The sequence below is a fragment of the Dermochelys coriacea genome, chromosome 12 (assembly GCF_009764565.3).
Source record: "Dermochelys coriacea isolate rDerCor1 chromosome 12, rDerCor1.pri.v4, whole genome shotgun sequence".
Taxonomy (NCBI): domain Eukaryota; kingdom Metazoa; phylum Chordata; order Testudines; family Dermochelyidae; genus Dermochelys; species Dermochelys coriacea.
Window position 1 is genome coordinate 474205 of NC_050079.1, and position 21613 is coordinate 495817.

The 21613-nt window shown below is 46.6% G+C and overlaps 1 long non-coding RNA gene across 1 annotated transcript; it reads right to left on the reverse strand.

The window, feature by feature from the left end:
- Positions 1 to 1376: 1376 nt before the first annotated feature.
- On the reverse strand, positions 1377 to 20494 carry LOC122456365. The gene is made up of 3 exons (XR_006275260.1): positions 20343 to 20494; positions 7036 to 7040; positions 1377 to 1389 (listed from the first exon to the last, which is right to left on the reverse strand). It is a non-coding gene; the product is annotated as an uncharacterized LOC122456365 (long non-coding RNA).
- Between the last annotated feature and the right edge of the window lie 1119 nt (positions 20495 to 21613).

The following is a 21613-nucleotide window of genomic DNA, read 5'->3' on the forward strand; positions in this document are numbered from 1 at the left end:
GGCAGTTGACACGCGGCAGGGACTGGGTCTCTGTGGCAGCAGAGGGTGGGTGCGATGCGTTTGGGATGCTGATGCTGGCCAGTAGAAATGCTGGAGTCAATGAGCGCTGAGGCAAAGGAGAGGACGGTGAGTGGCAGCTCCACACAGGGCCAGGGTGTTCAGACACCCAGTTCTAGGCACCCTGGTGCATGTTAGAGACAAAAGGCAAACAGGGACCCAGCCCCCTGCAATGTCTCTCTCCTGGGATCAGACCCCCTGGACACAAGGAGCCAAGTTGGGAGTGGGGTGGAGGGTCCCACAAGACAGAGGCAGCTGAAGTCCCTCCAAGTTTTGGAAACTAGGCAATGCAGAGTGAAAGGGCTTCACGCACCACCCAGCTTGGCCTCAGGGGCATCAGCAGCAAGTGGGGTCTGCGATTGAGTTGCATGGGCACCACAAAAGGCAGGCTGTGATCAAGGGGCCTGGGGAATATCTCAGTCCCTCTTTTGTAGATACTGTGAATGCAGCCTCCACTCCTGGGTCTTCCCCAGGAACAGAATATTTATTTGCAGACTAAATCTTTTAGTTGTAAGGCAGTGGTATCCAACCTTTTTACGCACAAGACCACTTTTTGAACTTAAGAGCAACCCAGGATCTACCTAGCCCCTTCCCCAAGGCCCCGCCCTGCTCATTCCATTCCCCCCCCCCCCGTCACTTGCTCTCCTGCACCCTCACTCTCTCACCAGGCTGGGACAGAGGGTTGGGGTGCAGGTGTGACAGATTTTTGTTACCAATCTGCCTGAGGCATCAGGTGATCAGGCTGAGGCCACAGGATCATTGTGGGTGGGGAGAAGATGACGGAGCACATCAAGCAACTGAGTTTTAAAGCTTTATTGATAATAAAATAACAGCGGAGAGTGCTGGGGGGGGGGGGAAGGTTTCCCCACATCACTCAGAGGAAGGAAGACCGTGTTAGTGCCCCAAGCCCTAACCTACTTTCATACTTACACATGGACTACCCGAGGCTGGCCAGGCCTCGGTGTAACGTAAGAAGAAGGGGGGAAGAGTGGATGGGAGTTCTGCCTTGTGCGCACAGGTTGTCCAGGATTCACTGTGATCTCCGAATTACTCCAGCTTTTAGGAGGGTTTTAAGCCCTGGGTTCCTTTGGGGGTATTACATTCCATGACCTCTGCTCCTAGTGCACTTTATGCCAGTCCAAACCGGCTTTCTGTGGTCTTCTTTGCTTTTCCAAAACACAATGGCTCCAGGAACGCAAAGATCTGCTCCCCTCCCTCGTTGTTTTGCCTGTGTTTTTTATTTTTGCAGTCCTGGTTTTCTCTGCCCTGGCTGTGGCTGGGTGAGAGAGAAACTTCTTGTCTAGGGCTGTGACCTTGGACTGGGGCCAGCGTCTTATCGTTGGACTGAGCTTGCTAGCTGCAGTGTTGAGTTAACCCGTTCTCTGCTCTTTCTTTTCTTCCCCCTTTGGCCTCTTGTAGCCTGCAAAAGAATTTTCCACTCCCCACTCACACCTTTGACCCTCCCCAAAATGCTTTGCAATAGCATTAGCAACATGCAGTGCTGATCTGCCTTCCCCAGAGAAACCCCTGAGGTTGTGACATTCCCCCCCTTGACCCCGAATCAACATATTTTTTAGATAAAGGAAACGCAGTGGATCTAATTGACCTAGATTTCAGTAAAGCATTTGATACCATGCCACATGGGGAATTATTAGTTAAATTGGAGAAGATGGGGATCAACATGAACATCAAAAGGTGGATAAGGAATTGGTTAAAGGGGAGACTGCAACGGGTCCTACTGAAAGGCGAACTGTCAGGCTGGAGGGAGGTTACCAGTGGAGTTCCTCAGGGATCGGTTTTGGGACCAATCTTATTTAATCTTTTTATTACTGACCTTGGCACAAAAAGTGGGAGTGTGCTAATAAAGTTTGCAGATGATACAAAGCTGGGAGGTATTGCCAATTCAGAGAAGGATCGGGATATTATACAGGAGGATCTGGATGACCTTGTAAACTGGAGTAATAGTAATAGGATGAAATTTAATAGTGAGAAGTGTAAGGTTATGCATTTAGGGATTAATAACAAGAATTTTAGTTATAAGTTGGGGACGCATCAATTAGAAGTAACGGAAGAGGAGAAGGACCTTGGAGTATTGCTTGATCATAGGATGACTATGAGCTGCCAATGTGATATGGTTGTGAAAAAAGCTAATGCGGTTTTGGGATGCATCAGGAGAGGCATTTCCAGTAGGGATAAGGAGGTTTTAGTACCGTTATACAAGGCACTGGTGAGACCTCACCTAGAATACTGTGTGCAGTTCTGGTCTCCCATGTTTAAAAAGGATGAATTCAAACTGGAGCAGGTACAGAGAAAGGCTACTAGGATGATCCGAGGAATGGAAAACTTGTCTTATGAAAGGAGACTTAAGGAGCTTGGCTTGTTTAGCCTAACTAAAAGAAGGTTGAGGGGAGATCTGATTGCTATTTATAAATATATCAGAGGGATAAATACCATGGAGAGAGAAGAATTATTTAAGCTCAGTACCAATGTGGACACAAGAACAAATGGATATAAACTGGCCATCGGGAAGTTTAGACTTGAAATTAGACGAAGGTTTCCAACCATCAGAGGAGTGAAGTTTTGGAATAGCCTTCTAAGGGAAGCAGTGGGGGCAAAAGATCTATCTGGTTTTAAGATTCTACTTGGTAAGTTTATGGAGGAGATGGTATGATGGGATAATGTGATTTTGGTAAGTAATTGATCTTTAAATATTCAGGGTAAATAGGACTAATCCCCTGAGATGGGATATTAGATGGGTGGGATCTGAGTTACCCAGGAAAGAATTTTCTGTAGTATCTGGCTGGTGAATCTTGCCCATATGCTCAGGGTTTAGCTGATTGCCATATTTGGGGTCGGGAAGGAATTTTCCTCCAGGGCAGATTGGAGAGGCTCTGGAGGTTTTTTGCCTTCCTCTGTAGCATGGGGCGTGGGTGACTTGAGGGAGGCTTCTCTGCTCCTTGAAGTCTTTAAACCACGATTTGAGGACTTCAATAGCTCAGACGTAGGTGAGGTTTTTCGTAGGAGAGGGTGGGTGAGATTCTGTGGCCTGCGCTGTGCAGGATGTCGGACTAGATGATCAGAATGGTCCCTTCTGACCTTAGTATCTATGAATCTATATTGTTTTGGGGGGTCACCACTTAGATTTCCACCCTCCCTCTGACACAGTGGCTAGGGTCACAGTTGGGCACCTACATAAACAGCAATGTAGCAGAAACAAGATTGTTAGGGCGGCAACAATTGCATACATAGCCAGTAGTGGCTTCTGGCTGCAGTAGTAACATAACACATCCCCCTGTTGACATAAATGCCCTGTCCGAATGGCTGTGACAAAGGCAGCTTTCTCCAGATTAAACGTGTATTGCAACAGCATAAAGGAGAACAACTGACTGTATTCCAAACAGATGCCTGTCAGTTGTTCCCGGCTGTACGTTAGGGGCAGGAAAACCCTGGGTGCAATCCATGAAAAATTAAACACAACATAGTTAGAGATATTAACGATACTTTGCATAACTGCGGGCCAATGCACAGAAAAAATTTGCGCCTGAGACTGAAACAGCAAGTTAAAGAGCACCTTAGGTTCGGTGGTTCTTTAAACACACACAGAGGTATTGGTAAACCTGTGGGCCTTAGTGGGGGCATATCCCGATGCCTCCCCTTCCCAGCAGATGTGTTGAACCACCTCGTAAAAGTGGCCTGGCATTACCTTTTTCTAACATTATTTGGGGGGGCTTCATAGGCCATAATTGCCAGGGGTTGCCCTTTGCAATTTATACATGCTGATGGTTAGTGGCTGTGGTCAGCACATACCGCTTAATTGTGTTATTGGGGGGAGCCACCTCCCACATGTCACGATGGACCACCCAATCCCAGATAATATGTGATGCCACATTCCCAGGATGCTAAGCCACAATTGCTCCTCCCCGCCAATGAATAATTGATCTTTTATTTTTTTCCCCACCATGGTCAATTCTGAACAGTGGTAAAATTAACAAATGAGGTCCGAAACATCGGGAACCCAAGGATTCCCAAAGAGAAATACCACCATACATACATTGTTTTTCCCTGATGAATTTTGCAGGCTTAAAGCAGCAAGAGCAGTCCCACCACTCCTGTTTGGGGTGTCCCTGGGCTGTCGCTATTATTGCCTTGTCCTGTTAACAAAGGAAAAGGGGAAAAAAGCAACAACATAAATACACCTATTGGGGAAACTGAGGTACATACAAAAACTCTTTAAATTATTAGTTGTCCCGTTACAGCCCTCCCTGGCTTTTGTCATGGATGTTGTTTGCCTGGTTTAGGAGGTTACAACAACAATACTACATCCTGAGATCAGTAATTGCTATTGCTTGCCAAAGGGTTTTTCATTTTACTTTTACTCCAGGCCACCACAGGAGAAACAGGGCTTGTCCTGGATTCCGGGGAGGTTTGGGGCCACCCACCAGGTATTTTGCTATGGCCCTGCTGTGTCTATCCAGACTATTCACTGTCTCCAAGGCACCTCCCCTCCAGCCTCTCACCGCACTGTGGCTTGGGCCCCTTTGGCTGTTCGAGCTAGGGAGAGTCTTTGGAGGTATTTTTTTTCCCTTTTAATTATGATTATCCAGATAGTTCCATGGACAGCTGGAAACTCAGATGGTCCAGGCAGGTGGCTGGTCCACAACCGAGGCCCACAACGCCATGACCAGAAACCTAGGGAGATTGGCATGTGCCCATTTTAATTTGCCTGGTAGCTGAAGCTGGTACACTACCGGACAGATGTGATTCACAATGGGGTATGGACCTACCCACTTGGCGTCCAGAGTGTGGGCCACCTTCCCCAGCTTTTGCAACATTACCTTGTCTTCAATTTTCCATCCCCGGATGTCTTTAATGATGATCCCCTTGCACTTGGCCTTTTTCTCATTTAAAGTGTCCTCTGAGGCTTTGCAGGTTTTACATAGCTCCTACCTCAACTGGGCAAAGCTGAGATTTTTTTGATTGTGGCAAATAGTAAATGTGATTATTGGTAAACACAGTACTTACATTACATTTACATGTGTCTACTAACGGGTTGCTAACACTTTTTTCCAGGAATTAACACATACACATTGCCCATTATACAGTACTTTGGTTTTATTATTTAATTTATCCTACATGCAGGATTCTAGTGAAATGTCTGTATTACAAGGCTCTGGAGCAACAGGCAAGGACAAGCACACCCACTTTTGAGGAGTTCACTTGGTACAACCTCTGGTGTCCAATTGCTTCCCTCCCTCCCCAGCCCACTGGCTTGAGGTCTGGAGTAGCCAGAAAGATTCCATGTGCCATATGAGGAGTGGTCTAACTTTTTATATCCTTGCTTCCAGAGCTTGTTGATGGGCGTTTTTTAACAACAATTTTCCCAATTAAAAGGTCTGGCCTTACTATGCCAGAAACATACTGCATCCATTCATATTAATAAGTATTGAACAGTGATTTTTTTTTTTTGCTTTAGCAAGTGTATTAAAACCTTAGTGTTTTTTTATATTACCCAAAACATTTTATGTGTCAAGGTAAACAAAGAAAGTATTTGAATTTCAGTACATCCCATAACTATAGCTGTATGGTTTTTTATTTTTATTTGTCTTTGTATTAGGCTGTTCTGTACCTGGGATAGAGAACTTAATTTATTCTTAATCACCTCCAGGTCTACAGTATTTATAATTCCTGCTTTAAAACCAATTTCTCCTAATATGGTGTCTGTTACCTAAGGAAGTTTTCCTGCAGTATTTGGTACACAACAGTGCTAGCAACAAGACAAACAACACAAGACAAAACATAGAACACAAAACACAATTTTTATTGTGACAGTAAATTTATGGTATTTTGGATTGCTCTTCAGCTGGTATTAGTTTTTTTGATTTCTGAAAGACAAAAAGAACATATTTCTACCTCTTTGGGGATGGCAGATTATATATATAATATATATATAAACCCTTGCTGATTTCAGGCAAAACAGAGGAATTACCCCATATTTTCTTGTATTTGTTTTATAGGCAGGTTAGGTTTCAATTGCTTCTACCTTTATTAGTTAGGTAATTTACATTAACACAGGCGCTTTCTGGCTTGCTTTTGGATTCAAAAGCAGCTCAGAGACTCTGTCTGAAAATGGACACAATTAACTTTTACCAGAGTTTTGATTACTTTTCATTTTTAACTTCTGCTTTTAAAACATACAAAAATTTGAAAAAGAAAACACAATCAAGTGTGGCTCTCTTTGGAGCCCTAATAAGATTTTAATTATGTAGCAAGGTATATTTGCATTTTATTTACCCTTTCTACAATATACACAGCTTTGTTTTTACATAGCTGTATATAAATTACGTTCCCTTTATACATTTGAGGCAGTTAAGTTTTAATAGAACCCCCTTATATTTTTTTTAGTAAATTTCACTAAATTGTCCATAGTTAAATGATTTTAGTTAGATAGGTTTTTTTCCTGGATTATTTATAGACATTCCTTTGGAAAAGGGCCGATTTCTCACGAAAGCTTATGCTCTAATAAATTTGTTAGTCTCTAAGGTGCCACAAGTACTCCTTTTCTTTTTGCGAATACAGACTAACACGGCTGCTACTCTGAAAATAACTTTTTTAACACTTTTACAACATTTAGCTGCTTAATTTCCCCCGTCTTTGCAGAGTTAAGCAAGTAATTTTAGAAAAAAAGTAAAAAGTTATCTCCCAAAATGACACCTTTATTAACTCAGATTTTACCATTTTAAGTACTATTTTAGGGATTTGAATTTCCCATGCCTGTAGCTACTGCTTTTTTACTCCTGGTTTACTTTTTAAGTCTTTTAATCTGTTTTTTAATGCTGTTATATGCTGCCTGCCTGCTTGTCTGGGCCCAATTCTTTCTTTGTTTTGTTTTGTTTTTGCTGCACTGTCCCTTTTTATGGGCACAGGGTTTGTTCCACTACCAGTTTAGCAAGAAAGATGGGCTCCTTAATTAGCTCCCACCCCTCCTAGTCCTTTTCCTCTTTATAATCACCCCACGTTGTGCTCTCCTCGTAGTTGGTGGTGCTGTACATATGACCTTTTTCCCCTTCACCCTCTGGACTTCTCGGTCTTAATGAGGGGTGCAACAAGGTTTCACCCAAAACTGAGGATCCTCACAATGGGAGAGATCAAAGCCCTTACAAGGGTCACCCGAATCATCCCCCATGAGGCTCGCCACCTGAACTGAATACACAGTTAACTGATATTTTAACTCCTCAATTTCCTTTTCATGGTGGGCACATTGCTGTTGCGGCATTGCTGAGCATGAATGGTCAAATCTTTGACAAGCCCCTGAAGGACTGGTACTTGCTTAGCCAGTGCTTCCAGGCTGGTGCGTTCCACTTTTTCCTCCTGGAAGTCCTGTCTCAAGACTTGCAACTTGTCCTGGGCATAGGTTTGTGTTGCAGCCTGGTTAGTAATCTGCGCTTTTAGTTGCTCCATTTCCACCAGCTGTCGGGTACACACCTCTTCCCTTTTTCACAATTCCTCTTTCTGTCCCAACAATATTTGATACTACATGGCTGCTGCAGTCCAAATTGATCCCACAGCTGCCCCTCGGTTCTTACCCTTCTGCTTTTTATACTCGGCATATAGGTTGAACAAATCCTGCCACAGGGCTAGATGACTTGTGTGCACAGGACAGAACTCCCGTCCACCCTTCCCCCCTTCTTCTTACATTACACCCAGGCCTGGCCATCTTCAAGTAGTGCGTGTGTGAGTATGAAAGTGGGTTAGGGCTTGGGGCTTTCTTCCTTCCTCTGAGTGACAAGGGAAACCTACCCCCCCCCCCCAGCACTCTCTACTGTTGTTTTATTATTTTATCAATAAAGCTTTAAAACTCAGTTGCTTGATGTGCTCCGTCATCTCCCCCCAACCCGCCCAATGATCCTGTGGCCTCAGCCTGATCACCTGACACCTCAGGCAGATTGGTAACAGAAATTTGTCACAGTTTTGGTGAAGAATTGCAGAGCGGGGGAGCCCTGCAGAAAGTGGAGTGACCCGGCCCCAGCCTGCTCTGCTCCCCTGGTTCCCAGGCTTTTGGGAGGGGGGAACCACTCCCCAGCACTCACCGGCAGCACGGCTGGGAGCAAGGGGAGCAGAGCAGGCTGGGGCTGGGTCGCTCTACTTACCGATGAGTGCAGGCCAGACAGCTTCTGGAGTCCTCAGGGGAGTGGGGGCAGGGCTGGGGCAGAGCAGGAGTTGGGGCCCTGAGGAAGAGCAAGGGCTGGAGCAGCACACAGCTGTGCAGGGCACCAGGAAATTTGGTGCCAATTTCCTGGTGCCCTATGCAGTTGCGTACTTTGCGTATGGGTAAGGACAGCCCTGCAAGGCAGTTTCCCAAAAGTAATGGTTCTTCCCTAAAATTGGTGATACTGGGCAGCAGGGGATCTCCTTAATCTGCTTGGGAACCTCTCTGGGTCACATTGTCAGTTCTCCTCTGTTTTCCATAACTTCAAGTGTTTATGACTCCTTGGGGAGGTTTTCCTTGCAAGGTCTGTGTGTGAATCTTTGTATGTAGAAAGGAAAGGGCAGTCCTGAGCTGAAGGAGGGAAATGGTTAGTTGAGAGAGATGGTGGAAGAATAAAATAGTCCCAGAATCAGGAGTGCTAGAATCGGGGAGGCAGAGGGGCCTGGCCCCCAACTTTAAAAGATGGAGGGACTATGCCCTCCAACTCTGTACTGGCCCTAAGGGCAAGGGATTGCGGGAGAGGGTGGAGAGGAGCAAGCAGGGAACAGGTTCTTGAGGAGATGGGGCAGTGCAGGGTTGGGATCTTGGGGGAAGGGTGGAGGCTCAGGGGGCAGCATGAGGGGAGGGTCCATAGTTTGGGTGCCTGTGGCCCACAACCTTTTAGGGGGCTTCCATGGCTCCTGCCCACAAGGATGAGAAAAGATTAGCAGGCTATTGTTTAACTACTTGGCCACTTTGTCTGGTGGGCTTATTGTTACTTAACTGTTTCTAAGGTCTCTGTTGTCTGTAACCTTTTCCCTAGTTCATTGGCTGACTGAGGATGGTGTGGGGATGGTTTGGCTTTTGAAAAAAGCTTTCCCTGTGGTATTATAAAGGAGAAAGTGACAGGTAGAAAAAGCCCACATCATTCTTGGTGCAGGGAGCCAGGTTTCCTGTTCAAATTCTGTATTTCACGAATGTCCAGGTTTGGAAATATCCAACAAGGGAAATTCTAATGGGAAGATGGACGCAGGGCACTTAACCTACACAGACATCCTACGGAGGTGGGGTGGGAATTAAGAATATTTTGAGGATCTCTGGGGAAAAGAGACTTTACTGACAAGGTTTGTCTCTGTTCCTGTTTCACCTTGTGGGTTGTGTCAAGGAATCACTATTTATATGTCTATTATATTAATTAAACCCTAAACATTATTTAAATCAATCATAAACATTAGTGTCACTTGAATTTCCCCTCTGCTAGCAAGAATGAACTGAATTTTATGACTTTCTGAGAAGGGCAGCGATATTAAATTGGGGGATTTCAGTTGCTGCATTCGTGAGTGGATGTTTTACGCTCATATCTCAGTGCATGGACTGAAATACTAGGCAATGTCTGTACTACAGAATTATGTCTAACTTACACAGTTATTACATTGCTTGGGTGTGTGCACACTTGGGTCCTTGTGTCCGCAACACACATCCTTACTCATCTGCCACAAGATCCAGGTAGGTAGCAGTTGTACTGGGCTCTGTGGGTGGAGGGCTCAGTGGGAGAAGGGACAGACTAAGGGATTTTGTCTCTGATTTAAAAGGGCTTTGTCAGCAGCAAGCTGTTGGTCACATGCTGGGAGTGACAGTGGGATTTGAGCTGGGGCAGCAGCAGCAGGGTAGCAATGTTGGGGGGGTTCACTTGGTAAAAATAAAACTGCCAAGCCTCTCCCTTTTTTGGGGCAAAAGCCTCTCATTTATCTCCTCAACTCCCCTCCATGAAAATCTCCACCCCTCCCCCGGCGCTGAGGGACCCCCTCAATCCCATGGAAATTTTTAATTGTTCTAACTCTTCCTTGGCCTTGTCCAAACCGTTTTCCCAGACAAATTATCAAGGACATTTCAAATGAGAAAAACAAACCAAACCAAATGCAAACCACAGAAATCCCCACCACACACAGTTTGGGTCTGAATTTTTCGACTGAAATTTGGAGACAATAAAACTCATCCCTCTGTTGGCCAGAAACCAAAGCTAGATCTTCCACATTGTATCTGTGACTTCTTCTATGGAACCACCAGTGCTGTAACACCTCTTGTGAGACATTTCCTTCTACACAATACTGCTGCTATTCCTATTATTGACTCCAGGAAACATTTTTCTTAGCCTGGTTCCATGTGTCACTGGTTTCACTAGCAAAGGTCAGTCCCTGGCCCTATGGTCCAGACATCCACATTCACATCAAGCATCAAGTTAAGAATCATTTCCCATTCCTACTCTGCAGGAGGGGAGACTTTGAAGAGCACTTTCTGTGCTACTGCACATAGCTAAGCAAAGAGAACAATCCCCAAATCCCCCCTGTGATACGCTGGAAGGTAGGGATAGGATACAGAAGGATCTAGACAAATTAGAGGATTGGGCCAATAGAAATCTGATGAAGTTCAACAAGGACAAGTGCAGAGTCCTGCATTTAGGATGGAAGAATCCCATGCACCGCTACAGACTAGGGACCGAATAGCTAGGCAGCAGTTCTGCAGAAAAGGACCTAGGGGTTACAGTGGACAAGAAGCTGGATATGAGTCAACAGTGTGCCCTTGTTGCCAAGAAGGCCAATAGGATTTTGGACTGTATAAGTAGGGGCCTTGCCAGCAGCTCGGGGGACATGATCATTCCCCTCTATTCGACATTGATGAGGCCTCATCTGGAGTACTGTGTCCAGTTTTGGGCCCCACACTACAAGAAAGGTATGAAAAAACTGGAAAGCATCCAGCAGCGGGCAGCAAAAATGATTGGGGGACTGGAACACATGAGTTATGAGGAGAGGCTGAGGGAACTGGGATTGTTTAGTCTGCAGAAGAGAAGAATGAGGGGGGATTTGATAGCTGCTTTCAACTACCTGAAAGGGGGTTCCAAAGAGGATGGATCTAGACTGTTCTCAGTGTAGCAGATGAGAGAAGAAGGAGTAATGGTCTCAAGTTGCAGTGGGGAAGGTTTAGGTTGGATATTAGGAAAAACTTTTTCACTAGGAGGGTGATGAAGCATTGGAATGCATTACCTAGGGAGGTGGTGGAATCTCCTTCTGTCATGAATATAAAGGGAAGGGTAAACACCTTTAAAATCCCTCCTGGCCAGAGGAAAAACCCTTTCACCTGTAAAGGGTTAAGAAACTAGGATAACCTCGCTGGCATCTGACCACAATGACCAATGAGGAGACAAGATACTTTCAAAGCTGGAGGGAGGGAAAAACAAAGGGTCTGTCTGTCTGTGTGGTGCTTTTGCCAGGAACAGAACAGGAATGGAGTCTTAGAATTTAATAAGTAATCTAGGTAGTTATGCATTAGATTATGATTTCTTTAAATGGCTGAGGAAATAGGCTGTGCTGAATAGAAGGAATATTCCTGTCTTTGTGTCTTTCTTGTAACTTAAGGTTTTGCCTAGAGGGATTCTCTATGTTTTGAATCTAATTACCCTGTAAGGTATTTACCATCCTGATTTTACAGAGGTGATTCTTTTTACCTTTTCTTATATTGAAATTCTTCTTGTAAGAAATTGAATGCTTTTTTCATTGTTCTTAAGATCCAAGGGTTTGGGTCTGTGGTCACCTATGCAAAATGGTGAGGACTTTTATCAAGCCTTCCCCAGGCAGGGGAGTGCAAGGTTTTGGTGAGGATTTTTTTTTGGGGGGGGGGATGTTTCCAAACAATGCTTTCCCAGTAAATCCAGTCAAACGTTTGGTGGTGGCAGTGGAAGTCCAAGATCAAAAGGTAAAATAGTTTGTACCTTGGGGAAGTTTTAACCTAAGCTGGTAAAAGTAAGCTTAGGAGGTTTTCATGCAGGTCCTCACATCTGTACCCTAGAGTTCAGAGTGGGGAAGGAACCTTGACACCTTCCTTTGAGGTTTTTAAGGTCAGGCTTGACAAAGCCCTGGCTGGGATGATTTAGTTGGAGATTGGTCCTACTTTGAGCACAGGGTTGGACTAGATGACCTGCTGAGGTCCCTTCCAACCCTGATATTCTATAGGGTTGTTGGGAGGGGACCACCATTTCCATTGAGGTGGTGCGCTGTAACCAGCTTGTGATGGGTTCGGTCACAGAGACCCCCTTCGGACTGTCACCTGATGTGCTGAATTTACTTCTGAGCCCATTTTCTCTGCCAGCTCGGGACTCCAGAATCCTGCCTTGTTGAGCCAGAGATGCGAGCCTGCTGCAACATAGACCCAGGTCTGGTCCATGCCCCCAAAGCTGCAGACTTTAACCAAAAACTGCTCAGCAGGTCACCTATCTCCAGCACCCAGACACCCAGCTCCCAATGGGATCCAAACCCCAAATAAATCTGTTTTACTCTGTACAAAGCTTATACAGGGTAAACTCATAAATTGTCCACCCTCTATAATACTGATAGAGAGATATGCAGAGCTCTTTGCTCCCCCAGGTATTAATCACTTATTGTGGGTTTACTAATAAACAAAAGTGATTTTGTTAAGTATAAAAAGCAGGATTTTAGGCCACGCTATGAAAGTATTCCAATTTTACCGAAGTCGATTTTTGGGAACAGATTATATAAAGTGCATGTGTCCACACTAAGCACATTAATTCGGCGGTGTGCATCCACAGTACAGTGGCAAGCATCGACGTTCCAAGCAGTGCACTGTGGGTAGCTATCCCACAGTTCCTGCAGTCCCTGCTGCCCATTGGAATTCTGGGCTGAGCTCCCAATGCCTGATGGGGCCAAAAATTTGTTGTGGGTGGTTATGGGTAAATGTCGTCAGTCAACCCTCCTTCCCTCCATGAAAGCAACAACAGACAATCATTTTGCACCCTTTTCCCTGGATTGCCCAAGCAGACGCCATAGCATGGCGAGCATGGAGCCCGTTCAGCTCACCGCAGCAGTTATGACCATTGTAAACACCTCATGCATTATCGTGCAGTTTATGCAGAACCAGCACCTGAAAAACCAGGCGTGGAGGTGACGGCAGCGCGGTGATGAGGACATGAACACAGATTTCTCTAAAACTGCGGTCCCCAGCAATTTGGAGATCATGGTGTTACTGGGGCAGGCTCATGCAGTGGAACACTGATTCTGGGCCCGGGAAACAAGCACAGAGTGGTGGGACTGCATAGTGTTGCAGGTTTGGGATGATTCCCAGTGGCTCTGAAACTTTTGCACGCATAAGGGCACTTTCATGGAACTTTGTGACTTGCTTTCCCCTGCCCTGAAGCACAAGAATACCAAGATGAGAGCAGCCCTCACAGTTCAGAAGCGAGTGGCAATATCCCTATGGAAGTTTGCAATACCAGACAGCTACCGGTCAGTCGGTAATCAATTTGGAGTGGGCAAATCTACTGTGGGGGTTGCTGTGATGCGAGTAGGCAACGTAATCATTGAGCTGCTGCTATCAAAGGTAGTGACTCTGGGAAATGTGCAGGTCATACTAGATAGCTTTGCTGCAATAGAATTCCCTACCTGTGGTGAGGCTATAGATGGAACACATATCCCTATCTTGGGACTGGACCACCAGGACAGCCAGTATATAAACCGGAAGGGTGCTGCAAGCACTGGTGGATCACAAGGGACGTTTCACCAACATCAACGTGGGATGGCTGGGAAAGGTTCATGATGCTCGCGTCTTCAGGAACTCTGGTCTGTTTAAATGGTTGCAGGAAGGGATTTACTTCCCAGAACAGAAAATAACTGTTGGGGATGTTGAAATGCCTATAGTTATCCTTGGGGACCAGCCTACCCCTTAATGCCCTGGCTCATGAAACCGTACACAGGCACCCTGGACAGTAGTAAGGAAACTATAGGCTGAGCAAGTGCAGAATGGTTGTAGAGTGTGCATTTGGACGTTTAAAGGTTCACTAGCACAGTTTACTGACTCGCTCAGACCTCAGCAAAACCAATATTCCCATTGTTATTGCTGCTTGCTGTGTGCTCCACAATCTCTGTGAGAGTAAGGGGGAGACGTTTATGGCGGGGTGAGAGGTTGAGGCAAATCACCTGGTCACTGAATACACACAGCCAGATACCAGAGTGGTTAGAAGAGCACAGCAGGAAGCGCTGCGCATCCGAGAAGCTTTGAAAACCAGTTTCATGACTGGCCAGGATACTGTGTGACACTTCTGTTTGTTTCTCCTTGATGAAAACCCGCCCCCTTGGTTGACTCTAAATTTCCTCTAAGCCACTTGCCCTCCCCCCTTCGATCACAGATTGCTTGCAAAGGAAATAAAGTCACTATCGTTTAAAAAATGTATTCTTTATTAATTGATCATAAAAATAGGGAGATAACTCACAAGGTAGCCTGGGTGGGGTGTGGGAGGAGGGTAGGAGGGAAGGAAAAGGCCACTTTAAAACTTGTTGAATGACAGCCTTCTGTTGCTTGGGCTGTCCACTGGGGTGGAGTGGTTGGGTGCCCAGAGCCCCCCGCCCCACATTCTTGGGCATCTGGGTGAAGAGGCTATGGAACTTGGGGAGGAGGGAGGGCTGTTAAACAGGGGCTGCAGCAGCCGTCTGTGATCCTGCTGCCATTCATGAACCTCCACCAAACACTGGAGCATGTCCGTTTGATCCCGTGGTAGCCCCAGCATTGCCTCAAGCCTCCTCTGATCTTCCTGCTACCACCTCTCCTCGCGTTTATCGGCCACTTTCCTGTACTCTGCTACTGTGTCCCTCCACACATTCTGCTGAGCTCTGTCAGTACCGGACGACTGCATGAGCTCAGAGAATATTTCTTCGCATGTGTGGTTTTTTTGCCACCTTATCTGAGATAGCCTTTGGGACGGAGAAGGGAGGCTTGAAACATTTGCAGCTGCTGGAGGAAAAAAAGGGAGTGAAGTATTTAAAAAGATACATTTTACAGAACAATGGCTACACTCTTTCACGGTGAACAACACTATTCACATTACATAGCACATGTGATTTTGGTACAAGGTCGCATTTTGCATCTTATATTGAGTGCCTGTGGCTTTGGTGTTAGAGATCACACATGCAGTGCCGGGCAACAGAATTCAGCTTGCAGGCGGCCATGGTAACCCATAGTCTTTCGGCTTCTGCAACCTTCATAACAGCATCACCCTCCTCTCCCATACCAAGCAAAGCACGTTGAGTTGGCCATTTAGTGCTGCGGTTTTCCTGTGAACATGCAGCAGCATAAACCAAACTAACCCCCCGCATCCAATTCTCTGGGATGATTGCTTTACCCCTCACCCCACCGCATGGCTGGTATCAGGGAACATCCCTGCTAGCCAAACGTGAACAGCTCAATGCTAATGCCCCCACCACCACGTGGCTAATTGCAGGGAGGATTTTTTTTCAGCCACAGGCAAACAGCCCAGTAGGAATGGCCACCTCTGAATGTCCCCTTAATTAAATTTCCTTGTTTCAACCAGGTTACCATGAATTATATGACTCTCCTGAGGATAACACAGAGAGATAAAGAACAGATGTTGCTTGAACACCAGCAAACACTGGGACCATACGCTGCCAGACTTTGTCATGCAATGATACCAGATTACTTGCTACTAGCATGGCGTGGTAAAGTGTCCTACCATGGAAGACAGAATAAGGCTGCTCTCCCCAGAAACCTTCTGCAAAGGCTTTTAGAGTACCTCGAGGAAAGCTCCATGGAGATGTCCCTGGAGGATTTCCGCTCCATCTCCAGACTCATTAACAGACTTTTCCCGTAGCTGTACTGGCCACAAATGCATCCCAAGTCCTCAGGGCTACTTAATCATTAAAAAATACTTGCTTTTATAACATGTATTTATATTTTAAAAGTTACACTCACCAGAGGTCCCTTCTCCAGCTTCGTTGGGTTGGGAGGGTATTTCAGTCAGGGTGATAAAAAGATCCTGGCTGTCGGGGAGAACGGTGTGTTGTGTGCTCGTCCTATTCCTCCTCATCTACAAAATCCTCAGGCATGGCGGAGAGTACCCCATCATCAGAGTCCACAGATGGGGTGGGGTAGTGGTGGCAGTCCCGCCTAGAATTGCATGCAGCTCAGTGTAGAAGCAGCATGTGTGGGGCTCTGTCCCGGAGCATCCATTTGATTCTTTGGTTTTCTGGTACGCTTGTCTGAGCTCCTTAAGTTTCACACGGCCCTGTGTTGCATCTCTGCTGTAGCCTCTGTCCCTCATGGCCTCGGAGATTTTTTGAAATGTTTTGGCATTTCATCTTTTGGAACGTAGTTCTGATAGCATGGATTCCTCTCCCCATACAGTGATCAGATCCAATACCTCCTGTTTGGTCCATGCTGGAACTCTTTTTCGATTCTGGGACTGCATGGTCAGCTGTGCTGATGAGCTCGCCTGGCCAAACAGGAAATGAGATTCAAAAGTTCCCAGGGCTTTTCCTGTACACCTGGCCAGTGCATCCAAGTTCAGAGTGCTGTCCAGAACAGTCACAATGGTGCACTGTGGAATAGCTCCCGGAGGGCAATACCTTTGAATTGCATCCACACTAACCCTAATTCAAAACAGCGATGTCGATTTCAGCGCTAATCCCCTCATTGGGGAGGAGTACAGAAATCGGTTTTAAGAGCCCTTTATGTCCAAAAAAGTGGCTTCATTGTGTGGACTGGTGCAGGGTTAATTCGATTTAATGCTGCTAAATCCGACATAAACTCGTAGTGTAGACCAGGCCTAAGTGATTCCAAGTAATAACAGACAGAACAAAGTAAGTTACCAAGCAAAATAAAACAAAACATGCAAGTCTAAGCCTAATATATTAAGAAACCGATTACAGAGAATATCTCATCCTCAGAGATGTTCCAATAAACTTCTTTCACAGATTGAATTCCTTCCTAGTCTGGGCCCAATCTTTTCCCCTGGTACAATCCTTGTTAGTTCCAACAGGCATCTTAGGTAGAAACTAGGGGTTTTCTCATGACTGGAAGCCCCTTTGTTCTGTTCCACTCCCTCTTATATCTTTGGCAAAAGGAAGGAATCCTTTGTCTCTCTGGGTCCCTTCCCCCTTCTAAATGGAAAAGCACCAGGTTTAAGATGGATTCCAGTATCATGTGGCATGGTCACATGTCACTGTAAGACTTCATTACCCACTGGCTGGCACACACATATACAGGAAGGCTTACAAGTAAACAGAACCATTTACAGGAAATTGATTCTGAAGCACCCTTAATGGCTTCCACTTAATATGTTTGCATCAGTAATACTGAGTTTATACCTTATTCTCCTAACTCCAGACATAGAAATAATACATGCAAACAAATGGGATGAACACACTCAGTAGATCATAAGCTTTGTAATGATACCTTATAAGAGATCTTTTGCATAAAGCATATTCTAGTTACATCATCCTCACACATATAAACATATATTTATAAAGCTTTTATAAAGCTCATGGAGTGCAACATCACACGGATCTGGGTTGGCTGGGAAGGCCTGGTGGTCAGGTGGCTTGATGCTTCATGTCAGGGAGTGTTATAGTCCCCAGGCTGAGGGAGATGACTGCCACGGCACCTTCCCCCATGGCTCCCTGCTCTGCCTCCCGGGGCAGTGTTAGGGGGCTTATTCCTTCACCCACTCACTTCCCTGGTCCTTCTCGCATAAACAGAGAGCAACAATACCCAAAGTCCAAAGGTGCAAATAATTCAATGTTTATTGGGGTGAAATTCCAGTTTCTTTCCTTAGTGTCCCCCTTCCCAGCCCTGACACCACAGAACTTTGCCTGTGTCCCTGTTCCCATTCCCCCCTTTAGCAAAACATGATTCCAATTTCCTTCCCCTTAGCAAAACATGATTCCAATTCCCCATTCCCATTCCCCCCTTTTCTTCCTGATTGACTGCAGATTATATAGTAAAACGTGAGTTCTGCTTAGCTATACTTTAACCAATCATTTTACTGAAATTTAACTAACCAATCATAATGTATTGTAACATGATTATTTAACCAATTCTATCCCACCACCTTAATTAGTTTACACCCAGCAACATTAATTATACAGCAGACAGAAACAATCACAGAACCAGACAGAGATTATACAACATGCATCCGATGAAATGAACTGTAGCTCATGAAAGCTTATGCTCAAATAAATTTGCTAGTCTCTAAGGTGCCACTCGTACTCCTTTTCTTTTTAAAGAAATGAGGATTTCACATCCCAGCTATTGATAAGTGAGTTCTTGCCAGACAGGATGCTATCAAACTATTTACATTTTCTAGGCACTTCCCTTTCTCTGGAGGTGATAGGCATTATCAGGACAGGATTGTATCCTAACAGCCCAATAGCACCTTATTTCGATGTGACCAGTTTGGAATGTAAAGATGTGACCATATGCTTCCCAGCTTATGGCTGCTTAGCCAGAGGTCTTAGCCTAAGAACAGGGCCTCAGACTGTCACAGTTTAGGCCTTTGCAGACAGGCCTGAATATCTATATCCTAACAGGCGGTATGGGGGCTGTGAGGGTCCCCCTGCTCCCGACGCAACTGTCAACCAGGGTGGACTGTCCTCAGTGTGCCCTGACCACATCACACTGCCTGGTGGGGAGGGCCACTCCAAAGTGCCCAGGGTCTGTGGCAATGTTGGCAACCCACCTGATCTGGCTTGAAACACGGACCAAGGAGTCTAACACATGCACGAGTCACAGGCTCGAACGAAAGCCCATGGCGCAATAAAGGTGAGGGCCGGTGCGTGCTGGCTGAGATGGAATTCTGAGGCCACTGATTTGCGGAGGGCGCACTACCAGCTTGTCTGGCCCGCCTTGTAGGGGAGGTGTGACATAAGCATAAGTGCTAGGACCCGAAAGATGGTGAATTATGTCTGGGCAGGGTGAAGGAAAGGCAGAGGAAACTCTGGTGGAGGTCCATTGCGGTCCTGATCTGCAAATCAGTCATCCGACCCAGGTATAGGGGCAAAAGACTAATTGAACCATCTAGTAGCTGGTTCCGTCCAAAGTTTCCCTCAGGATAGCTGGCACTCGTCTGTCTCCACAGTTTTATCTGGTAAAGTGAATGATTAGAGGTCTTGGGGCCGAAACTATCTCAATCTATTCTTAAACTTTAACTGGGTAAGAAGCCCAGCTCGCTGGTGTGGAATGCAAGTGCCTAGAGGGCCATGTTTGGTAAGTAGAACTGGCACTGTGGGAGGAACCGAATGCCGGATTAAGGTGCCCAATGTCAACACTCATCAGACCACAGAAAAGGTGTTGGTTAATACAGACAGCAGGACAGTGGCCATGGAAGTTGGAATCTGCTAAGGAGTGTATAACAACTCACCTGCCGAATCAACTAGCCCTGAAAATGGATGGCTTTGGAGTGTCGGGCCCATATCCAGCCATCACTGGCAAAGAGAGCCGCGGGGGCTACGCCGCGACGAGTAGGAGGGCCGCTGCAGTGCACCTTGAAGCCTAGGGTGCGAGCCTAGGTGGAGCCACCGCAGATGCAGATCTTGGTGATAGTAGCCAATATTTAAACAAGAACTTTGAAGGCCACAATGGAGAAGGGTGAGTTCCAGGTGAACAGCAGTTGAACATGGGTCAGTAGGTCCTAAGAGATAGGCGAGGGCCATTCCAAAAGGACGGGCAATGGCCTCTGTTTCCCTCAGCCAGTTGAAAGGGAGTCAGGTTCAGATCCCCGAATCTGGAGTGGCGGAGATGGGCGCCATGAAGTATCCAGTGCGGTAACACAACCGATTCCAGAGAAGCCAGCAGGAGCCCCAGGGAGAGTTCTCTTTTCTTTGTGAAGGGCAGGGCACCCTGGAATGGGTTCGCCCCAAGAGAGCGGCCCGAGGTTTAGAAAGCATCAGTGTTCCAGCAGTGTCTCGTGAGCTCTCACTGGCTTTTGAAAATCTGGGGAAGATGGTGTAAATCTTGTGCTGGGCCATACCCATATCTGCCGCAGGTCTCCAAGGTGAACAGCCTCTGGAATGTTAGAACAATGTAGGAAAGGGAAGTTGGCAAGCCAGATCCGTAACTTTGGGATAAGGATTGGCTCTAAGGACTGGAGTGACAAGAGGGGTTGGACATGAGCCATGGCTGGATGAGGCGCCGCTCTCTCCGGGGGGAAGCAGCAACTCTGGATGCGAGTTGGGCCCTTCCTGTGGATCGCCCCAGCTGCTCACCTCTCCCCCGTGTGGGAATGGTGGGAGGGGTGGTGTTGCACCTCAGCTAGCACCTAGCAGCTGACTTAGAACTGGTGCAGACCAGGAGAATCTGACTGTTTAATTAAAACAAAACATCATGAAACCCTGTGGTGGGTGTTGACTGTGTGATTTCTGCCCAGTGCTCTCAAATGGCAGGAGTAACTATGACTCTCTTAAGACCTTCCATGTGTCTTTGGACCCTCCCAACCTGAGGGGTGTGGTGGATTGGGTAATCAGTGAGGTGGAGAAAGGTGTTGTCATAAATATAAAGGAAAGGATAACCACCTTTCTGTATATAGTGCTATAAAATAGCAGCGAGCAGCGAGCGGCAGCGAACCAGCGGAGCAGCGGGGACAGCAGAGCAGCTCACAGCAGGAGTTTGCCTGGGACTGGTAAGTATCGGAGTGTGTGTGTTTGCTTGCTGAGGAAGTATCCGAGCGTGTGTTTGCTGGGAGGGCAGGGAGAGAGCCTGAGTGAGTGTGTGATTGGCTGCTAGCCTGCAGGGGGCGGGCATTAGGGTGTCTGTGTGTTTGCGTCAGGGAAGCCTGGCTGTTTAAAAATAGCCAGAGCCTCGCGAACCAGCTGAGCGGCAGCGGAGCAGCGGGGACAGCAGAGCAGCTCACAGCAGGAGTTTGCCTGGGAGTTCGCCTGGAGTGAGCCCAGTGAGGCTTACATCTTGCCAACGTCTCTGAGGAAGCTCATAGTAGGTAGGTGATATGGAAGGGGGGGGTTCAGCTGTTGTGACCTGCACTGGATGTGCCATGTTTGTCTTTCTTCCACAGGACAGAAGCGACTTTGTCTGTACAAAGTGCAAGCTGGTCTCCATATTGGAAGAGAAGATTGAAGGTCTGGAGCAACAGGTAACGACCCTGCGTTGTATACGAGAGACTGAGGATTTTCTGGACCAAACTCAGGATAGCCTTCTAGGGGCACAAAGCTCTAAAGATATAGAGCAGGTTGCACAGAGGAGCCAAGAGGCCAGTGAAGAAGCTTGGCAACATGTGACCTCCAGAAGAGGTAAGCGGAATGTCCGGGTTCCAGTAACACAGACACAGGTAACTAACCGCTTTCATGTTCTCTCCACAGGTACCAATGCGGAGAGTGGACCAGATGATAGGTCTGGGGGGAGAAAGCAGAAGGAGACTCCGCTGGTTGGGAGGCATGAGATGCGATGTCCTGAGGTTGGGGGTTCCACGACCACCACTCCCAAGAGGAGAAGGCGGGTGGTGGTGGTCGGGGACTCTCTCCTCCGGGGGACTGAGTCATCTATCTGCCGCCCTGACCGGGAAAA